This window comes from Anomaloglossus baeobatrachus, chromosome 12, assembly GCF_048569485.1.
Source record: "Anomaloglossus baeobatrachus isolate aAnoBae1 chromosome 12, aAnoBae1.hap1, whole genome shotgun sequence".
Taxonomy (NCBI): domain Eukaryota; kingdom Metazoa; phylum Chordata; class Amphibia; order Anura; family Aromobatidae; genus Anomaloglossus; species Anomaloglossus baeobatrachus.
In genome coordinates, this window is record NC_134364.1 from 86,969,131 (window position 1) to 86,991,278 (window position 22,148).

Genomic DNA, 22,148 nt, shown 5'->3' on the forward strand with positions numbered 1-22,148 from the left:
CTGTTCCACTCTGCCTGCCCCCGTTACCTCCCGTGGTAGCCTGTTCCACTCTGCCTGCCCCCGTTACCTCCCGTGGTAGCCTGTTCCACTCTGCCTGCCCCCGTTACCTCCCGTGGCTGCCTGTTCAACTCTTTGACTGCCCTCACTACCTCCCGTGGTAGTCTATTCCACTCTGACTGCCCCCGTTACCTCCCGTAGTTGCCTGTTCCACTCTCTGACTGCCCTCACTGTCAGAAAGTTTTTTCCTAATGTCTAATCTGAATCTCCTCTCTTTTAGTTTCATCCCATTGCTTCTTGTACTTCCTTGTGCTAATAAGAATATGGTGGTTCCCTCTGTACTGTGACTGCCTTTCAGATATTTGTAGACCGCTATTAAGTCTCCTCTCAGCCTTCTCTTTTGGAAACTAAACATCCCTAGTTTTTTTAGCCGTTCTTCATATTACATGGTTTTCAGACCTTCTACCATCCTGGTTGCTCTTCTCTGAACTTGCTCAAATATATCGATGTCTTTCTTGAATCGGGGGCCCAGAACTGTACACAGTATTCCAGGTGGGGTCTGACCAGGGCAGAGTATAGGGAAATAATTTCCTCTCTTGATCTAGATTCAATGCTTGTCTTGATACATCCCAGAATATTGTTGGCCTTTTTAGCTGCAGCTCCACATTGTTGGCTCATGTTGAATCTGGGATCCACTATTATGCCCAAGTCCTTTTCCCCGCTGCTATCACCTAGTGCTGTTCCTCCCATACTATATATGCTTTTTACATTTCTTCTACCCAGATGTAGGACTTTGCATTTGCCACTGGTAAACCCCATTCTGTTCTCCTCTGCCCATTGTTCAGGTGTCTAGATCCTTCTGAATCCGCTCTCTTTCCTCTCTAGTGTTGGCTGCTCCTTCTATCTTAGTATCATCTGCGAATGTTATGAGTTCCCCAATAATTCCGTTATCCAGATCATGTATAAATATATTAAACAGCGCTGGCCCCAGGACAGAGCTTTGCGGCCCCCGCTTTTGACGTTCCTCCAGGTTGATGTGTATTCATTTAGTATTACTCGTTGCGCCCGATCAGTAAGCCAGTTGTGAATCCATCTAACTGATTTTTGGTCGATTTCATACTTGGTCATTTTTTTCAATGAGGATGTTATGTGATACCTTTTCGAATGTCTTACTGAAGTCCAGGTATATACTATATCCACAGCATTCACCTGATCCAATCATTCAGTAACTTTTGCTTAAAAAGCAAACAAACTGGTAAAGTACTCTGTGTATGTGCAATATATTTGAATGACATTTAGTAAGATTTTGACAAACAGCCTATTTGGAGCATTGGGGGAAATCAACTGAGATTTCACAAGTGACAGTTACATCACTCTTTTAAGGGTAACCTGACAGCAGATTAATGCTGTTCAAACCACAGGCAGCATGAATTGGACACTGTTATTTAAAGGAAACCTGTCATGTGGAAAAATGTTATTGACCTGCAGATAGGGAGATAATATGCAGGTTAGTAGCATTCTGAACCTGTCCAGCTTCTGCCCATTAAAGTCCGCTGCCGGGAGGAAATTAATTTTAATCCTCCAGGCAGCATTCTGGTTTCAGTGACAGAGGTGGCGTCAGGGTGAGTTCAGTCACTGCTCTGTGTATGGAGAGCGGTGGCTGTGGCCACGCCCCCGCACTGACTCTAATTCTGAGTGGCTGTTAGTCAGTGTCGGGTGTGGTTACAGCTGCTGCTCTTCATACACAGAGCAGTGACTGAACCCACACCGACGCTGCCCCCGTGACTGAAACCAGAACACTGCTGGGAGGAATAAAAATATTTTACTCCTGGCAGCAGGGTTTGATGTTTAGGATCAGAATGCAGATTAACCCAATATCCGATGTTTAATAGCATTTTTTTCATGTGACAGGTCCCCTTTAAGCCATGCATATCTTCCTGTGAAGACGCTGATGTTTAAGCAAGAACATACTTTTTAAAGCCAGGCCCGAACATGCATCTTGGATAATCCAACAGGCAGGTCCGTGGCATCTTCTCACCTAGACTGAACTTCTCTCCCTATACATACACATAAGGAGAGAGCTGTCAGGCTAAGGGAGCGGGGTCCTGCCTCTAGGACTAGTCATCCAAGCCTTATGGTCCTCAGATAACTGCTGCAGACATACACGGTTACCGCTGGTCTGTTATTCCTTCTGCCTGTGATTTGAGCAGTATGAATCTGGAGCAAGATTCACTTTAATGGGTACCTGTCACAGACTTTCCTCTGTTGCAGATTTTTGTGACAGGTTTTGCATCTGAGTCTTACTTTTTTTTGTGGGACTCAATTTAAAAAAATGGATTTCCTTTCCTTTGGGGTTAATGTCAGTTTTCTTTCCAGCAGCTGCTGACTCCTGGTCAGGTGTTTCTGGTTGGAACCACACCCAGGTCCTATAAGTACCCTCAACTTCCACCAGAGGGTGCCGGTTATTTGCTATCATTTGGAAGCTTGGCCAGGAGGTGGAAGGAGCTGGTGAAATGCTCACTCAGTTGTTCTTTGAGCTGCAGCATTGGTGCAGGCTGCAGCAGTTCGTGGTGTGCTGGTTTAACGGTATGGATGTTCCCCAGTAGTTTGTTTTCTTCCCCCTTTTATGTTATTTCCTCTTGTGTACTTTTAGTGGCCCCTTTGTGTGTGGTTGCGTGGCTGCCGTGTGTATGACTAGTTGTTACCCCTGATTGTCTTTATTTGTCGGTAGGGCGGTTAACTTCAGTTCTTGTCCCCCCCCGGATGATGGGTTGTGGAGGGGGGTCTTATCATCAGGGACAATGACAGGAGATAGGGCTTAAGTTGGAGGCCCGGACCTCCCTACCATCAAGGGTTTCTCCGGGTGTTGGGGTGAGCGCAGGGGCCCCAGCCTTAGGGCCAGTATTTCCCTGTATTTCCCCTAGGATCCCGTGACAGTACCAGTGCCCTAGATAGGCCTTATTGGGTACAGTCTGTGTACCTGATACATAATTAGGGTTTCCTATAAACTGGCTTATACAGTACAGTACTACATATTAATTAAATTAATACACATATAACTTCAAACTAGGAGTAAGTGAGAACTTGTATGGACCAGAACCATTTATTGAGAACTCAAGTGTCAGGGTACTCTACCCAAAGGAGCCATTGGTCAAGCCCAGCATACGGATACTGCTCTCTATACAATAAGATACAATGTGTTATAAATGACCCCGTCTGGATCTTTCCATATATCTTCTTGCTGGTATGTTTAAAAAGCATTTAACATTTATTGGAACACAGAGATGAAACTCTGACTTCTGCCCTAATGCTCTGTAATTAATTTTTTTTTTTTTTGTTGAAATGGTATTTATTATAGTCTTCATGTTCGGGCTTTATCTAATGCATAATGTTCATTCCCAGCCTCTAATTGCATTTAAATTAAAATTGTCCTAGCAGGGAGATGAATAGTGTGCGGCGCTGGAATCGCTCAGCTGGGCCGGGCAGGCGGCTGCAGAGCTGTTTGGAGCTGATGTTGGGGGGAGCGTTGAAGTTCATTAATTTTTATTGCTCAGGTAGTTGGAGTAAAGCAGGTTATTTTCTGTGAAATTTATATTTATGTGTGTGTGGCCGGGATATGATGAGAGGCCCAGAGGGAGAAGCAGCTTTTATTTCAATATTTTCTTTCAATGGCACCTGTTCCTAGGGAATATGTGACATGTATATCTACATTGTCCTTCCTTTGTTTTCTGTTGTAGATCAAGACTAACTACATCCCAGCCTGCACCGCAGCATTGTGCCTCGCAGCATTGTGCCCCGCAGCATTGTGCCCCGCAGCATTGTGCACTGCAGCATTGTGCCCCGCCGGATTGTGCCCCGCAGCATTGTGCCCCGCAGCATTGTGCACCACAGCATTGTGCCTCGCAGCATTGTGCCCCGCAGCATTGTGCCTCTCAGCATTGTGCCCCGCAGTATTGTGCCCCGCAGCCTTGTGCCCCGCAGCATTGTGCCTCGCAGTATTGTGACCCGCAGCATTGTGCCCCGCAGCATTGTGCACTGCAGCATTGTGCCCCGCCAGATTGTGCCCCGCAGCATTGTGCCCTGCAGCATTGTGCACCACAGCATTGTGCCCCGCAGCATTGTGCCCCGCAGCATTGTGCCTCTCAGCATTGTGCCCCGCAGCATTGTGCCCCGCAGCATTGTGCCCCGCAGCATTGTGCACAGAAGCATTGTGCACAGAAGCATTGTGCCCCGCATCATTGTGCACCGCAGCATTGTGCCCCGCATTACTGTTCCCCGCAGCATTGTGCCCCGCAGCACTGTGCACCGCAGCATTGTGCCCCGCATTACTGTGCACCACAGCATTGTGCCCCGCAGCATTGTGAACCATGTCTGTTTTTTTTTCTCTGTGCTATGACATCACTGTGCAATGTCCTTTTCTTTTGGCTAAAGTGTGAATTATTCCTGTGCTCCAGCATCATAACTGTGCTAATTCTCTTTGGTTTGATTTAGAGTTGCACACTACTGGGTTGCACGGTCCTTAGTTGTCTGTAGTCTAAATTGCACACAATAGCCACGCAGTGATCAATAATCATTGTTCTTTGATCAAAGCAGGAAAAAAATACTGTATTTTATGGAAGTTAACTGTATTTTTCACTTTGTAAGGCGCACTTTCAAAACTGGGGTTAAAATGGGGGTGCATCTTACAAAACGGATATGGCTTAGCGTGGTAGCGGTGGTTAAGCAGGGTCATAGGAGACAAGCTCACAAGACACGCTCAGGGGTGTCGCGGCAGGCAGCATTTATCTGCGGGCCGGCTGCGAGGGTGTTTTGGCAGCGGGTGCATTTATCTGCGGGCGGGTGGGCTGCCAGGGTTTCTCAGCGGCGGGTGCATTGATCAGCGTGCAGGCGTGCTGTCTCGGCAGCGGGTGCATTGAGCTGACTGCCGGCTCAATTGTATCACCCGCGGTTGATACAATGAACTTCAAAAAAGCGACCGCGGAGGCAACATGTGTGCAGATTGACAAGATGGACTTCAAGAAAATGGCTGCGGAGTCCTATCTGCGCACGCGCCGCCTCCGCAGCCATTTTCTTGAAGTCCATCTTGTCAACTGCGGGCGATTCAGTGGAGCCAGCAGTCAGCTTAATGGTACCCACCACCGAGACACCTTGTCCTGTGATCCAAATTCAAAATAATCCCCGGCACTCCAAGAGAAAGAAAAAACAATGTCTGGGTATCTTTGATGTTTTTTATTGTGTAATAGTCTTATCTCAACGTTTCGGTCACACCTTGACCTTTATCAAGAGAGTATATCAGACTATGAGGCAGAGGAATCAATATATGAACAGTACTCGAAAGGGAGCACTACGAGTCACCACTCGAATGAAGAGAAAATGATTGGTGCGTGTGCGCACTGTGACTAGATAATTGAAAGTCGGGGTCAGCCAGTCAGAGTTTAAAGGAAATCATGTAATGGTATATCACCAAGGTAGGAGGTCACATGTCAAAAAGACCCATGAGGAACAAGGGGAACCTGTGTCCAGTGGGAGTGGTGAGCAGCCAGCCACCACTCCCACTGGACACAGGTTCCCCTTGTTCCTCATGGGTCTTTTTGACCGTTCCATTTCCAAGCAACCCCTTTGGGAATAACCTACTGCACAGGGCATTGTCTTCATACAAGCAGTTTCATTTCAGAGTCCGCAACAAATATAGGACACTGGTACTGGCAATCAGGATAATTCCTGCTATCCCACTACCACCTTTAACAAGGACTTCTATATGATTCTTCCTCACGGCTGTTTATAGATTAATATTAACCCGTGCCATTATGGGCTATATGTCTTAAAGCAAATATAGGAGACTTGCACCACGCACTGGATCATTTGTGCCAATTCCAGATTGGTTTCACCGTTTTCCGGATACATATTACATCTTGTATACCTTTCTACGCCGTTTGACAGGCTATTTCCTCCCGGATGAGGCTGACACTGTACCTATACAGTGGCCACTGAAATTCTTTATCTCTATTGTACAGCTATGACATGTGACCTCCTACCTTGGTGATATACCATTACATGATTTCCTTTAAACTCTGACTGGCTGACCCCGACTTTCAATTATCTAGTCACAGTGCGCACACGCACCAATCATTTTCTCTTCATTCGAGTGGTGACTCGTAGTGCTCCCTTTCGAGTACTGTTCATATATTGATTCCTCTGCCTCATAGTCTGATATACTCTCTTGATAAAGGTCAAGGTGTGACCGAAACGTTGAGATAAGACTATTACACAATAAAAAACATCAAAGATACCCAGACATTGTTTTTTCTTTCTCTTGGAGTGCCGGGGATTATTTTGAATTTGGATCAGTTGACTGTTTCCCCAGAGCACCCGAATATATATAGTGAGCCAGGTCTATACGATTTATTGGACCTTGTCCTGTGACACATCCGCAGATCAATGGCGCCCGCCATGACACCCCCGAGCACATCTTGTGACCCTGCCTTCTATGAACCCGCTCCACCATTGTCGCCCTGATAAGCCATACCCAGAGGATTCAATTGCTCCCGCCACTATAACCCCGACCTCGCAGTATCACCGACCCTCCTGAGCCGCAACAACCCCTCCTCTGAGCCTGCAGCATCGTCCTGCCTCCTGTGACCTTCAGAGCTGCTCCACCATTGCTGCTCCCCCCTGGTGAGCATTAGAATTAAGATGCACTAGCATTATAAGACGGACCCTCATTTTAATATTAAAAATTATTTTTTCCTATTTTCCTCCTCTAAATTTGGGGTGCGTCTTATAAAATGAAAAATACAGTAAACACTTTAATAACTGTCTCTTTGGAAAGACCTGGAATCCTTCCAAGGGCGCAATACTTAAGGGGGCTTTACACGCTACGATATCGTTAATGTTTGGTCTCCGGGATCAAGTTGTTAGTGACGCACATCCGCCGTCATTAACAATATCGCAGCGTGTAATACTTACCAGCGACCTTAGGCGACCTCAAAAATGGTGAAAATCGTTCACCATGGAGAGGTCGTCCCAAAGTCAAAAATCGGTAAGGGTTGTTTAGCGTTGTGGTTCATCGCTCATGCGGCAGCATACATCGCTATGTGTGACACCGCATGAGCGAGGAACGTCTCCTTACCTGCCACCGGCCGCAATGAGGAAGGAAGAAGGTGGGCGGGATGTTACGTCCTGCTCATCTCCGCCCCTCTGCTTTGATTGGCCGGCCGCTTAGTGACATTGCGGTGACGTCGCTGTGCTGCCGAACGTCCCTCCCCCTTGAAGGAGGGATTGTTCGGCAGTCACAGCGACGACGACGACCAGGTAAGTATGTGTGACGCTGCGTAGCGATTAATGTTCGCTACGGCAGCGATCACCAAACAATCGCATGCGCGACGGGGGTGGGTACTTACACGGTCGCTATCGCTAGAAATTGCTAGCGATATCGCTACCGTGTAAAGCCCCCTTTACTCATACCATATACATTTCCAAACAATTCTTACGCAGAAGATAAAAGTAATATTAGGAGATAGGATATAGGAGAGACAACATATGTCCCAACATTTCGTTGATACTGTACTTTTCTAAAATACGAGAGAAAACAGAGGTAGCTGCATATTTCATTATTCTGTAAATTCCAAACTCAATTGACAGGAAAAATGTCTTTTAAATGTCCCTGAATGCAGACATGGGTAAAAGTGCCATCTTGTCCTTTATTTTGGGTATCTTCATATAACCATGTCCATAACAATCCCCCCTTTGGAGATAACCAAAATCTTACCCTAAGCCGCCGAGCCTATCAATCTGTCCTAATGATGATGATGGCTTTGCTGCCTACGAGATAACCCATCCCTTGTGGATGAACCTCCTCGCCTAACAGACTTGTGCATAAGGAAATCAGATCCTATCCTCCAGTGTACGTTTTTTTTTAATTCACCACCAAATTAGTATCACTAATGTAAGTTCCCTGCCTGTAGTAAACTACAAGATACTAGTGACTTAATGGCCAAATATAGGGTGATCCCCCACGTGCACATGTCACCGATAGAAGTGTGGTTACATTTTAAGGGAAAAAAGTGCTTATTAATAGTGATCATTTAAATAAATGTACAAGTATAAGGGAAAACATTTTCTTATATAATGTAGACTTCATCTCCAGTAATCATATTGTTCATAATCATCGTTTTTGCTAGTAGTAAAAGTATTAATCAAGAATGAGGCTTATGCATTGGCAAATGCATGTGAGCCCGATAACCATGACAAGGTGTATCTCATATGAGATCACCTTGGCGCTGGTTACAGGGCTCACATGCATTGGCCAATACATAAGCTAAATATGTCTTTTCAAATATTCCTATAGCAGTAATGAAATATCAGAGTTCCCTTATACATTGTTAGCATTTTAGAGTGCAGCTGTGTGTGTTTTGTAGTGAATGAGGAGCATGGATGCCCAAGATTGTGGTGTATTTTATGCTTAGTGAATAATAAAAGGTAACAAGTTATATTAAAGCTTAAAAAAAACACTTTTTAAAGGTTATATAGACACTTAATTTTCTGTTTTAATAAATGAAATGTTATTTAGTATAAGATCATGTTCTGTTTATTAATTCCAAAAGGTAAAAACGTCATATACATATTAAACTGTATGTCTCAATAGCACTCGGTCCTCCGTGGATTTCCCCTATAGTTAACATTCTTGTTGTAGCCTATTATTTTGTAAGGATATTTATATTACTTCTCAATATGCAGCTACTTGTGGCACGTATCAGTCAGAGCCAAATTGCTTTTTCTAATGAAAAAGCTCTTTATGGTCTATTTACGAAGGAGGAATGATGTGGTACTGAAAGCTAATAAACTAATTTTTCTCCTTTATCCTCCTCTATTTCTACAAGCACGCCTATATTACTACTAAGTGCAAAGGCTTTGTCCATGCATATGAGAAGGCGCATAAGAGCAATGGATCAAAAAATGCAAGTGTGAATAGTTATGGTTCATTGTCATCTTTCATTCTAGAGCGTCAACATATTCCATCGCACATTTGATGGGGAACTTACCGTATTTGCCGTTTTATAAGACGAACCAAATTATAAGACGCACCCTAAATTTAGAGATAAAAAAGGTAAAAAAGGGACTGTCTTATACTCCGGTGGTGTCTTACCGGAGGGGGGGTAGCAGTCGTGGTGTAGCGAAGTCACCGGAGGCAGGGGCGGTGCTGTAGTAGGGTGATGCTGCAGGTGCTACAATGGGGGCCGTGCTGGGCAGCAGTGGTGGCTGTGCTGGCTGCGGGCACCGTGCTGGCTGTGTGGAGCAGGGTGGTGCGACAGGTGTCACAGATGCTCTGTCTGTGGTGCGGGCATCAAAGAAATGGCACCCAGTGTTGGCGCATGCGCAGATTGAGCTCTCGACTCAATGACAAGCCGTGATCTCATCTGCATGCGGTAGATCAATGAGCCGGAGGCGGCGCATGCACAGATAAGATCTTGAGCCAAGAGCTCCATCTGCTCACGTGCTGACTCCAGGCGTCATTATTTGAAGGCTGCACTGCCAACAGAGCATCTCACCCGCCACACCACCCATGTGCCACACAGACCCCACCGCAGCTAACACAGCCCTTGCCGCAGCCAGCACAGTGCCCGTTCTCCACCTCCCAGTAAGCTATGTTTGCATTATAAGATGCACCACTCATTTTCCTCCCAAATTTGTGGGAGGAAAAGTGCTTCTTATAATCCGAAAAATACGGTATTTACATCAGACATAGTTACAACTACCCTGCTTGCAAGATTGTCTATGATGGAACAGGGGTGACACAAAACGGGAAAAGTGCTTGTTCTGTACAATGGTGCAACCTTCTTATATAAGAGACACTTGCGTGTATGGAGTGTGGGGGATGCCTTTGCAGGAAGCAACCAGGTTCTGGGGAAAAATGTAGAAAGGAAGAAAGAGAACAGGTTAATTAGTGAATGTCATAAACCTGCATAGAAAGAGGTATTTTTAGAGCACTCGTAGAGCACCCCTTCACATTTTTTTTATTTCAGCACTGGAGTGTAGCATTAAATGTAAGTCTTATACTCACCTTCCGGCATCTTTATCTGTTATCTGCACCACTCTGGTTGGTCTTTTTGAGTTTGTGGCCTGTTGGCTCCTTCAGTGTTTCATTGAACGCGTTAAAGATGACAACTCACTAAAAGTCTATGAGAGCCTCGTTCTGGCTTTCATACACATGGCTGCTTATCCTACGATGTTTCCAAAATTTAGACAAGACTGAGTTTCATTGAACATTTTTTAACCCATAACATGAAAACAAGGTAAATAATATAACTTTCATTGCAAACTTTTCAGATTTACTCACATTAGTTGATGCAAAAATGAATATAAAAACGACTACATCTCGTATTTTGTATGATATCTAGGATTTTTAAGGACAGCACAAAGTTTTCTAGGCATGAAATGAGCAAATTGGCGACCTATTACAGTATCTCTTTTTTTGACATTCTTTAATACATCCTCTTTTAGAGGTTGACATTTTTTATGTGTCCAAGAACACGCAAGAGAGTTATTATTGTCCAACACAATTTTATTAAGGATGTGCAAAATACAATACAGACTATTAAAAAAATAGTATACACCACCTCTGTGACACAAAATTTGGGTCACAGTGGGGCATGAGAGACAAATACATGGAGAAATGGAAAACTCCACATGGGTGGTGACCGGGACATCAGTGTATAAAGTTGAAAATAGTGAGAGTGTGACACAATATACATCGCAAACGGATAAAGTTATCAGATATACCCCCACTCAAGCTATGATCAACCATTAGAATACTGCCATATGTAAAATATCAATCCCGACTCCCTGCAAGGATCTGTCAAACCCATACATTAACATTGGTCAATATCTCAATGGATCAAAGGAAAAGCAACACTAGAATAATATGCAGGGTATGTACATCAGTACATACCAGGCACCAAATGGTGCAATCATAAAATATCCATGGTCCAGGCCCGACGCGCGTTTCGTGTCCTTTGTCAAGAGCCACCATATGAACGTGTTGAGTGATGCTCAACCTGTCTCTTCAGAATTTCCCAGAGGTATTTCGGTTGGGTTCAGATCAGGAGACAGACTTGGCTTCTAAATCACTTTCATCCTGTTCTTCCTCAAACTCAACACATGGGTGTTTTGGATCATTATCATATTGGAAAAGTGCAACTCTACCAAAGGCAAGGAGTAAAGGCAGTATATTCTCTTTCAATACAGAGCAGCACATCTGTAAATTCATGATACCATCAATGAAATGTAGCCACTTTACACCAGCAGGAGCTCTGATGCAGCCCCACATAAGGACTCTGCCACCACCATGTTTCACTGTGGGCACCATGCATTTTTCTTTGCAGCACCATACTATTTTGAAGCCATCAGTTTAAAAAAAAATTCTCTTGGTCTTATCACTACAGAGTTTAGAGTTCTACTAGTCTTCATATTTTTCAGCTTGAGCTTTAGCAAATTTTAAGTAATTTCTTTGTGCATTGGCTTTAGGATAAGGTTCCTTCAAGGACTACACTCATGCATGCCATTCCTCTGCAGTGTACGCCATATTGTGTCGTGGGAAACATTCACCCATTTTGTTTTTTTACTTCTTTAGCTTTCTGCAGTGAACATGAATGTCAATTTCGCTCATCCCTTCTCATCAGAAAACTCCTTTTTAGGTGATAATGTCAATGGTTGGCCTGGACATCTCTGAGATTATTGCAATACCATCTTTTTACATTTTTGTATCAATCTTGCTACAGTATTCTGATGGATAAGTATAGCATGGCTGAAATTCTTGCAGTCTTTACCTTGGGTAAAGAAATTATTTTGTTTCTCAGATCTTGTGACATTTCTCTTTCATGTGGTGCCATTGCTGACAATATGAAATGGGAAGAGGTTATGTTTGTTAAGTAACACCCTTGTATATTCACCTGATTAATGAATAATTAGACTTACCTGTGGTTGAATTCTTGTAGTCTAAACTTTTGTTTAGCGTCTAAAGGCCCCGTCACACGCAGCAATATCGCTAGCGAGCGTACCCGCCCCCGTCGTTTATGCATCACAATATCGTTCGGAGCCGTCACACGCACTTACCTGCCTAGCATTATCGCTGTGGCTGGCTAACCGCCTCCTTTCTAAGGGGGCGGTTCGTGCAGCGTCACAGCGGCGTCACTAAGCGGCCGCCCAATAGGAGCGGAGGGGCGGAGATGAGCGGCCGTAACATCCCGTTTGCCTCCTTCCTTCCTCATTGCCGGCAGCCACAGGTAAGCTGTAGTTCGTCGTTCCCGCGATGTCACACATAGCGATGTGTGCTGCCTTGGGAACGATGAACAACCTGCGACCTCAGCAATCAACGATTTTTTGAAAATGAACGACGTGTCAACGATGGACGATTTGGTGAGTATTTTCCATCGTTAACAGCCGCTCGTTGGGGTCACACGCAACAACGTCGCTAACGATTGCCGGATGTGCGTCACGGAATTCGTGACCCCGGCGATATATCGTTAGATACGTTGTTGCGTGTGACGGGGCCTTTAGACTTTTCTTGGGGTGTACTCATTTTTGCAACATTGTGTTGAATTAATTTGTTAGAAAAATACATTTTTGAGTGTAAAAAATATCATTTTTTTGCAATTAGTGGGCAACATTTGTAGTATGATATCAGATATGAAATGTTTATTCTAAAGGGAAAACAAAGGTTTTCTGACAAATCTGTTAGGGTGTACTCATTTTGCAGGGCAAAATAAGTCCTCAGGCTTTACGGATTATAATATCCACAATGCAGGCAACTACAATATGATCAATAGGACAGACAGAAGTGTAAAAGAAACCATAAGTAACAAGTGATATGATACATAGTGACAAAGAATATGATATAAGGGTCAACAAGAAGATACAATACAAACATTAGGACTATTGCTACAAATGTGCATCCTAGAAGAACAGTCTCTGCACACCACAGTGATGAGAGCGAAAGTCTTAGCACCGGGTCAATCATATAGAATATGGTCTATAGGAAAGAGGGCATCAGGCGCAAGGGTCATTGGCTAGAACACAACATTGCAAACTAAGGAGGGAAGCATTACAGAAACTGTGCACTGTGGCAACAGTGTAATGGATTTAGTTAACCCATTGTGACGCACTGCTGTCTGGAGACTCCCCTGTGTGCGAGTGGATCCTTGTATCGTGTTCTAGTGCGGGTTACTCTCTAATTACACTCAGGCAGCGCTTGTATTCCCTCAGCGCTGATATTTTTCTGCCTGGATGAGTTATCGTCTTGTTCGGCAGGATGGAACACCAGCCGCAGGTTGTAGCTGATTCCCCCTGTTTCCACCCATCCCCTCTGTGTAATGCACGCCTCCCTCTCTTCACCCCTGCACCGTCTGGAGCTGCAGTCGAGTTGTCCATGACAGACAGCTCCATACAACCGTTAGGTTGGAACGTAACCTCTTAAGCAGTTGCATATTGTATTGGTGTGTGGAGGTGACCGGCTTCCACCACAGGTTGTCATCTTGAGTAACATAACTGCCATGTCATCATCTGAATTATCAGGAAAACAAAGGAAAGATGTGTCTTTGTTCATTTTGCAGAGTTTCAGAAATCATGTTCTTTGCTCTACTAATACATAGATTTAGAAGCATTTTCCCAATCAACATTTTGTTTAACCTATCTACTTTCTACGTAGTTGTGAAGAAGGTGGGTAGACATGACCTCAGTGTCACGGCCGGCTGACAATCCTGTGGCAGCGAGTGTAAGAAAATCCCAGAGATTGGCAGCACGTGTTGTTATCTGACAGTTCCCTGTTACTGATGCTGCGGACTCTAGGATCCTGGAGATCTCTCAGTTTTTCCTCTATGTTGCCAGCCTCTGACTCCCTTTATAAACCTCACTATGGGGATATTTGGGTGCGGTTTACAGTTTGTTCCTGACTGAGCTGTGGAGAAGCCTTGTTGTTCTGTTGCTCCAGACTTTTGTGGTTGCTGCAGCTCAGATAAGTGTTGTCTTTTGCTATCTACCAGGGCTCTCTGGTCACTGCCGTTGTGTTTCCCCTGTGTAGGTCTCTTGTGTCCTCCTTTAGTGCTTGTGGTGTTGATGAAGAGCTCATACCCTCCATCCTTATTCAGGGTCGATTTGCGAGGGTGAAATAGGGCCCCAAGTATTCCAGCTCGGCGATAGGTGCGGAACCTGTATAGGGTCTGTTAGGACTGTGAGGGTGAGTTGCAGGTCATAGTCAGGGGTCACCACTTCCCCCATTCCCTAGCTATAAGGTATTCCTTCCCTCTTTTTGTGTGTTGTCCTTTACGGCCGGTATAGCTTTTATGTCCAGCCGTGACACACAGTGACCTAAACCTACTATTCAAGGTGACTCTTTTTTAACCTATATAGAAAAAGAACTAGCTCTTCCTAAAAGGGATACCTAACTTAATTTCCTTGCAACAATGATGTCTGTTATTTAGTCTCCCCCTACAATAGTGTGAGGTCAGAGATCAGAGGAGGCTTCACACATACATGCAGCAGCATCCTCCTCTGAACTGTCAGCACACCGATGCCAATGTTTATTGCATGCAAGACTTTAGAACTAGTAACAAACTGTGCCTTCTTCACTGCATATCCATATAGAAGATGCTATGTATGTAGTCAGGTAAAAGAGTTACTTGCTCTATGGTGAGCAGAAGGAAGGATGAAGGAATCACGCATGACAGTAGTGAGCATTGTTGACTGCTCAGCCTCTTCTAGATGTCCTAGGTCTCTCTTAGATCTCTTAGGTCTCTCTTAGATCTCATAGGTCTCTCCTAGATCTCCCAGGTCTCTCCTAGATCTCCCAGGTCTCCCCCAGATGTCCTACATCTCTCTCAGATGTCCTATGTCTCTCCTAGTTGTCCTAGGTCTCTCCTAGATCTCCCATGTCTCTTCTAGATCTCTCAGGTCTGCCCTAGATGTCCTAGGTCTCTTCTAGATGTCTTAGGTCTCTCCTAGATGTCCTTGGTCTCTCCTAGATGTCCTTGGTCTCTCCTAGATGTTCTAGGTCTCTCCTAGATCTCTCAGGTCTCATGTAGATCTGCTAGATCTCTCCTAGATGTACTAGGTCTTTATTAGGTGTCCTAGGTCTCTCCTAGATGTCCCAGGTCTCTCCTAGATCTCCTTATACTATGTGCGCATGAGTTATGCAAATTGGTCTGTGGATTTGCCACTGTGTATAGTGAAAAATAATAGTAATAATTTAAAAAAAAAAAAAAAAATGAAGTCTCTTCAGATGTGCCCATTGCAGCTGTGATTGGTTGTAGGTGTCATGGGGGATGAGATGTCATCCTAGATGACTATCTTATACATAGACTGGCAGAGGACGAGTCAGGGGAGCCACGAAAGAATCCGAGAACATAAGTATACTGATTCTGGTTTTATTTTAAAGTTTGCAAAGTGGTTTTTTTCCAGTGTTTGCAGATTTTGCTACTGATTCTCATGTCAGCTGTAGCAAAATCCACAAAAATTGAGTTTGTTGCTGATTTTGTCTTTCTGATTAAACTTAATGGGGAAAATTTGCAACATACGGTAAATGTAAAATTTGGACCACTCATTAAATTCTGCATGGATTACAGGTACAGGTATATATAGTGTGTCTGTGTACGTGTGTATATATATATATATATATATATATATATATATTTATATACATATATATATATATATATATATATATATATATATATATATATATATATATATATATATATTTATATACACAGACACACTGATATACGCTTATAGGCAGCTCTTCTCAGGATTTTTTGTCCCCCTTTACTAGTGTGAGAGCACCTGTCAGCCTTCCCCTCTGCGGACCCTCTTACATGACAGGTAAGGGGAGCACTCAGACATGGTCTTATTGTATCCGTTAGAAATCAGAGCAATGGCGTGGGCTGCAGTTGGTATACGTAGGCAGCTGGCCCAGTCTGCAGGTCACGCTTCATAGACCCAGAAAGGAGGGGTAGAAGGGCAAGGTGCTGCTGTCTGCTCACTCAACTGGATTTGAGCAGCTCCATCCTCACATTCAGGTGTCAGGAATATTTCCACTGGAGGCTTCTATCACTTTATATTCTGTCCGTAACTTGACCGACCTGTCCTGCTGACACCAAACTAAAGGCTTGTTCTATATAGTGCTTAGGGCCAACAAAAAAAATCTAATCTTTATGCCATGATTATAAATCTTTACATGTATCGTTATGGGATTTTAGTGTTTCTGTGTTTTTTGTTAATGAAACTGGTTGTCGTAAATGGATTCTGTCACCAGGTTTTTGCTACCTAATCTGAGACCAGCACAATATAGGAGGGGCAGGGATCTTGATTCCATAAATGTGTTACTTACAGGGCTGCTAGCTGTAGTTTTGATAAAATCACTGTTTTATCATCCGGATATTATCAGTAGCGGACTAGTAAACCTACTGCCAAATAGTGTAACCACACCTCCACCACTGATTGGCAACTTTCTGAGTGACGTCTGCCTGGGACCACAGACTCAGGATGGCTGTCAAACAAATGTCAGGGCTCATGCGCACATTGCGGAATTACATGCATTTACGCTGCGTATAGCACTGCAGTGTAAATGCATGCGTCCTGCATCCCCAGCACAATCTATGAAGATTGTGCATAATCCGTGCGCACGTTGCTTTTATGAACGCAGCGATTTGGGTGCAAAAATTTTTACCCAAATCCGTGTGTTCATAAAAGCAGCATGTCAATTATTCCGTGCGTTCTGGATGCAGCTCCCACTCTGTCTATGGTTGGGGCAGCAGCCATAGCGCATGAAATCGGCTTTTTTCTACAAAAAACTGCATTCATTATGCAGTGTTTCTGCAGCGATTTGAAGCGCACTTGTGCTGTCAAATCGCTGCAGAATATTCAGCAGTTACGTGCGCATGAGCCCTAAAGCACAGAAAGTCTGCAGCACCTATGGTCAGATAGGCTGCCTGTACATACCAACACAATCTAGCAGCAACATTTCGACCGGTTGGACTTTGTCTAGCTTTGTCAGGATGGCTCTCAGGGACGGACTAGTGGCTAACTGCCATGAAACCCTTGAACCCTGTACAGGGATCTGGAATTACTACAGGGTCCAGGAGATTGCTGTCTATGGAAGGCTGCAATCCAAAGAAGAGTAGTTGTCGGGCAGGTCAAAACCAGGAGGTACGAAAGGGACAAAATCAGAAGGCAAGAGTGTAGTCAGGAAATCAGGCTAAGGTCAAACCGGAGATGGCAGCAAAGTGCAAATACGGCAGGTAGTAGAATGGGCAGAGAACAGGCAGGGTTCAAAACACAGGAATCAATAGTAAGCGTTGGGTATGAACCACAGACACAGCAGGAATACCACAAAACTATATCTGGCAGCGAACAGTAGACTGGAGGCGGAATAAGAAGGGTGTGGTGCTTTCCTATTATTGGCCCTGGCAGAAAGGTGGTAACTTCAGCTGGAAGGCGCACACCACCACAGTCAGCCAGTGGTACTGCAGGTCCTAGTGAAACCCAGCTTAGTGGATGGGCAGAACCTGTGCCCACCAGAGCCACTGGTACGGACTTCTCCCTTATCCCCAGCACTGCTCATGGCAGGAATACAGCAGCGTCTGGTGATCGAAGCAGAAGTCGCAGGAGTAGACTCTGGTGGAGACGTGACACTTGGTTTACACAGAAAACTCCCAATCAGTTCTGTGGGCGGGGTTATACAGGGCTCAGCATTCAGGGAACTGGTAATTCTGCAGCAGATAATACACAGATTTTATGAAAACTGCTGCAAGCAGCTCTGTAAGTGACACATTGATAGAATCCGGGTCTTTGCTCTAACATCATTCTGCTATCAGATGGAGTCACAAACACTTTGTGACAGATTCCCTTTAAGGGGATTGTTCAGATAGTGGATGGCGCAGTTTCTGTAACGGACATTATAGCTTTTGTTTTTCTAATCTGGACAACGGGAATATTCTATAAAAGAAGTTAAGTATAAGGTAGGAGGTTCCATTGGACTCTTCTCTTTACTACTCATTGTTAACATTGAATGCCTTGTTCTCTGTATAGGAGAGACTGTGGAAAAAGAAGCGCAATAGGGTCTTACCCCAATAGGAAAGGGGTTTAATAATGTGGTTGAACTCACCTATGGAAGTTGTGACAGTCACAACTCCTATATAAGCAAGGATGGTTGACCTTAGGGAGATCAACATCCAAGACCGCGGAGACACCATCACGTGTTTCTCAACGCAGTGATTCTAGAGCAAGGCCCCCTGGGAAATATTCAAAACAAGAAAGCCTGCGGAGACACCATCACATGTTTCTCAACGCTGGCAGGAAACTAGCCAGGTCTTTCACCGGGAAGGAACAACCATGGGAAGGGCAGTCTCCAGTCAAGGAAACCACCTATGCCAAACATGGTATCCATCCACAGACAGCTGTTTCGGGGTCTTTACCCCTCATAAGTGTGGAGTAGGCAACTGGCTAGTGGGAGCAATGCCTAGTTGAAGACTACATAAGCAAGGATGGTTGACCTTAGGGAAATCAACATCCAACACCGCGGAGACACCATCACGTGTTTCTCAATGCAGTGATTCTAGAGCAATGCCCCCTGGGAAATATTCAAAACACCAGACAGACAGTGGATGGTGCAGTTTCTGTAAAAGACATTTTAGCTTTTGTTTTTCTAATCTGGACAACAGGACTGTGGAAAAAGAAGCGCAATAGGGTCTTACCCCAATAGGAAAGGGGTTTAATAATGCGGTTGAACTCACCTATGGAAGTTGTGACAGTCACAACTCCTATATAAGCATGTAACTCCAGGTCAAGGTTGCAGTCCTCGAATAGGCTGATAACAGAGAGTAATAGAGATGGGTTTTCCAAAGCCGCGCCAATGACTAAAGACGGTAAGAATATAAGATTAATGTTGCTTTATTTTTATGCTCAGGTCAATGCATTTCAGTAGACTCGGTTCCCTTCATCAGGACAAACAGGCAAAAGAACATCAAATACGAGATTTGATGTTCTTTTGCCTTTTTGTCCTGATGAAGGGAGCTAAGTCTCCTGAAACGAGTTGACCTGAGCATGAAAATAAAGCAACATTAATTTTATATTCTTACCGTCTTTGGTCATTGGCGCGGCTTTGGAAAACCCATCTCTATTACTCTCTGTTATTGTTCTCTCTATAATAAGATAAGTGATTATATAATTCAGGATGAAGTCCTTCTTACTTGGTCCTACAATGGTCAACTTGCTGTAAACTTTTTAGCTGCCTGATGTGAAGCGTACAAGCAGCAGACACAGGTGAATTGTGGTCGTATCTATACGGGTGTAATCTACTACACATGCTAGTCCAAGGTAACTTTTTTTCCATGCATGAAAAATGTAATAATATTCACTGATGTTTGGAATCAGATTTTCATCGGTTGTTGGTCAGCGCGTCTGTTTTTACCATCAGAGTTTCATCACTTTTTCTTGTATTCCAAGAAAACAAAAAAGACTGATGGAGGTTTCTCAAGCGTCTCTGAGCAAACAGTGAAAAACAGGCAGCAATGAAGCTAGGACGCCATCATTGTGCTGTCCATGTTTTCACATATCTGTTTGAGGTGGGCCGGGGTCACATGAGCGTATATTCTCCCATGCAAGAGAATCTGACCAATTATGAAAATGATACTTGGCTCAAAGTCTGATCAGAGTGTCATTTAAGGTCATCCGATTCTCTCATATGCGAAAATCCGGAGAACTTACAGGGGTATTACCAAAATCCTATCCCAATACGTAGCAGGTGTAATAATAATAATATTAGCAAATACCTCCAATTAGAAATGTAGTATAGTTCTCCTGATAAAGACATGTCACTTACCTCATGTGCAGGGCATTGCAGCTTAGGTATCCATGGTTATGCCCATGAGTAACTAACTCACTTTATAAGTGGTTGTAACCATGGATACCTCAGCTGCAATGCCCTGCTCACAAGGTAAGAGATATAGCTTCAGTTGTGCTCAAAAGTTTGCTTTCTTGGCCTTTTTTCAGAGAATATGAATGATAACACAAAATCTTTTTTCCTACTCATGGTTAGTGGTTGGGTGAAGCCATTTATTGTCAAATTACTGAGTTTTCTCTTATTAAATCATAATGACAGCAAAAAACATCCAAATTACCCTGATCAAAAGTTCACCTGCCCCAGTTCTTAATCCCGTGTATTGCCCACTCTAATATCAATGACAGCTTGAAGTCTTTTGTGGTAGTTGTGGATGAGGCTCTTTATTTTCTCAGATGGTAAAGCTGCCCATTCTTCTTGGCATAAAGCTTTCAGTTCCTGTAAATTCCTGTGCTTTATTGCATGAACTGCGCGTTGAGTTCTCCCCAGAGGGGCTCAATGATATTGAGGTCAGGAGACTGAGATGGCCACTCCAGAACCATCACTTTGTTCTACTGTAGCCAATGACAGGTCGACTAAAGGCCCTGTCACACACACAGATAAATCTTTGGCAGATCTGTGGTTGCAGTGAAATCATGGACATATTGTTCCATTTGTACACAGCCACAAACCTGGCACTGATTGTCCACAATTTCATTGCAACCACAGATCTGCCAAAGATTTATCTGTGTGTGTGACAGGGCCTTTAGCCTTGTGTTTTGGATGTTGGAACATCCAACTACGTCCCATGCGCAGCTTCCGGGCTGATAAGTGCAAATTTGCCTCCAGTATTTGCTGAGAACGTGCTGCATTCATCTTTCCTTCAACTTTGACCAAGTTTCCTGTGCCTTTGTAGCTCACACATCTCCACATCATCAGCGATCTACCTCCATGCTTTAGAGTAGGAATGGTGTTCCTTTCATCATAGGCTTTGGTGACACCTCCAAATGTAACATTTTATGGTTGTGGCCAAAAAGTTTGATTTTGCTCTCATCACTCCAAATTACCTTGTTCCGGAAGTTTGGAGGCTTGTCCCTGTGCTGTTTGGCATATTGTAGGCAAGATACTTTGTGGCATTTCCGCAGTAATGGCTTTCTTCTGGCGACTCGACCATACAGCCCATTTTTCTTCAAGTGCTTCCTTATTGTACATATTGAAAGAGCCACACCGCTAGTTGTCAGTGAGTCCGGTATTTCAGCTGATGTTATTTGTGGGTTTTTCTTTGTATTCTGAACAATTTTCCTGGCAGTTGTTGCTGAAATTTTTGTTGGTCTACCTGATCGTGGTTTCGTTTTTACAGAGCCCCTGACTTTCCATTTTTTTAATCACAGTTTGAACACTTCTGACTGGCATTATTAATTCCTTGGATATCTTTTTGTATCCCTTTCCTTTTTTTATACAGTTCAACTATCTTTTCCCGTAGATCCGTTGACAATTGTTTTCCTCATGACTCACAATACAGAAACGTCAGTGGCTGGATGAAAGATGCAAAAGTCTGTCTGGATCCCATAAACTCCCTCAGCTTTTATGCACACACACTGATTACAAGCAAACAGGTCACAAGAGAAGATGTTACCTAGCCATTCAAACCCATTTGTGTCAACTTCTGTGCATGTTATCAGGCCAAAATCACCAGGGTATGTGAACTTTTGATCAGGGTCATTTGGATGTTTTTGGTTGTCATTATAACTTAAAAAAAAACAACACAGTAGTTTGACAATAAATGGCTTCACCCAACCTCTAACCATGAGTGGGAAAAAAAGATGTGTTATCATTCATATTCTCTGAAAAAAGGCTAGAAAAGCAAAAAACCTGCCAGGGTATGTAAACTTTTGAGCACAGTTGTATATCATGAGATCTATATTACATTTCTAACTGGAGGTATTTATTATTATGTCTACTATATATTGGGATAGGATCTGGGAGATGGCAATAGCCCTTTAATTTCTCCATCTTATCCATTGTCTGTGTGTTGTGAATGTCATCCGAGTGGGTGCTGGTGTGGAGCTCCCTCTAGTGGCCAGGAATGGTAATGAAGCTGAGTCTGAATCTCTGACTCAGACAGATGTTGGAGGTAATTGGGAATTCAGGAAGTCTTATTGCAGATCAGCCTAGTGTATTTAGGAGAGCATTTTCTGTCTGGCGTTCGCCAGTAATTAATGTTTTCCTGCTGTTTCTGAAGATGGCTGGGAGTTTTCCCTTCAGTTTCTCCCATTTATTCTGT

The 22,148-nt window shown here is 43.8% G+C and overlaps 1 protein-coding gene across 7 annotated transcripts in view; it reads left to right on the plus strand.

Moving 5' to 3' along the window:
* The window catches only part of NPAS3 (neuronal PAS domain protein 3), a 687,349-nt gene that overhangs the window by 359,584 nt on the left and 305,617 nt on the right, over positions 1-22,148 (plus strand). The gene's annotated exons all lie outside the window — the stretch shown is intronic.